Genomic DNA, 1237 nt, shown 5'->3' with positions numbered 1-1237 from the left:
TCACAATTTATATTCAGGCAAGACAGCTTTGCAGTTATATGAGACTTAGTGGAAGATGTTGGTTTCTGCTGTTTAAGTATAATCTCTAAATACAGTTTTCATTTCTACTTGATGTCTATAAACAGCAAGATATAACATTAGGGAAGGATAATGATAATGATAATGGTTGGCATGTGGTCAATATTATATTGATAAAATATATTATAACTATGCAATTATATTTATCTATGATAATTTTTAAAAATATTATGCTTTAAGTCTACTTAGAAAAAAGATAGAGGGAAATGGATACTGCCATCTTAAAGAGCATAATAAACAGTCCTAAAGAACACAGGTACAGCTGCTGTGTCCTTAATTTTACAGCGAAATGACAAAAATGCATATCATCGCTCAGAGATTAAGTCTACAGCACCCTCACACAGTCAGATTTCTTAATGTCGTGTTTTCTGCAAGTACTAGTAAACGGATGGTACAGGGGGGTGTGCTCCCTATCTAGGGAATAAATAAAAGGTGGCTAAGCTTGGGTCATATATCTGTAATCATAAACGTAAACAATAAACAAATGAATACTTCCTCTGAAAAAAGACAGCCAAATATAATATCGAGTGACCCATTTACGGCCTTCAGAACTAGTCAAATTAATTAAAATTCCCTCAATAAACTAGTGTATTTCATTCACTGGCTTTGACTGAAATGTTGATTTACGAAAAAAACGACATTGAAATACCTTAAAAATTTATCGACACACATATCCCCTAAGGAATCATTAAGTTCCTGAGGCAATTTAGAGGATTTAAGAACAGTTTCCTCCTTTATTTTCCGTAATTAGCGCGATTCCTTCCGCGGTAATGCCGTTTCTAATTTGGTTTGTTATTGTTGATGTCGCTGAGTGGGTTTCCAATTGGTGTTTTTTTATGACTATTTTTATCAGCGGTTAAGTGATACTGATTCCTTTAGGTATTTAATTCACCTTTTAGCGTTTTCTTCCCGGTTATGTTTTCCGATTAGTTTCCGTTCTTGATTTTTTATTTTTAATCCGAATTAAATCATGGTGGTGCAATATATTTTTTTTTCATTCGAGTGTGAATAAAGTTTGACTAAAGGGAATTTCCCAAGTGATGATAACAAATAGAAATGTGCAAGAGAATACATACAAAGTCAAATTATTTTTATACATTTTCAAAAACTGATATAGATAATAAATAACCTTTTTCTTTTTTTCTCATTCTCTTCAGTG

At 32.2% G+C, this 1237-nt stretch overlaps 1 protein-coding gene across 1 annotated transcript in view; it reads right to left on the bottom strand.

Annotated features, from left to right (window-relative positions):
- Positions 1 to 900, bottom strand: part of LOC119596417 (probable tRNA(His) guanylyltransferase) — a 6843-nt gene extending 5943 nt beyond the window's left edge. Inside the window, exon 1 of the mRNA XM_037945666.1 lies at positions 728 to 900. The gene's annotated coding sequence lies outside the window, so the exon portion shown is untranslated. The remainder of the gene's footprint in view (positions 1 to 727) is intronic.
- Positions 901 to 1237: the final 337 nt, after the last annotated feature.

The sequence above is a fragment of the Penaeus monodon genome, chromosome 37 (assembly GCF_015228065.2).
Source record: "Penaeus monodon isolate SGIC_2016 chromosome 37, NSTDA_Pmon_1, whole genome shotgun sequence".
Classification (NCBI taxonomy): domain Eukaryota; kingdom Metazoa; phylum Arthropoda; class Malacostraca; order Decapoda; family Penaeidae; genus Penaeus; species Penaeus monodon.
This window is presented reverse-complemented; position numbering and strand designations above follow the sequence as displayed.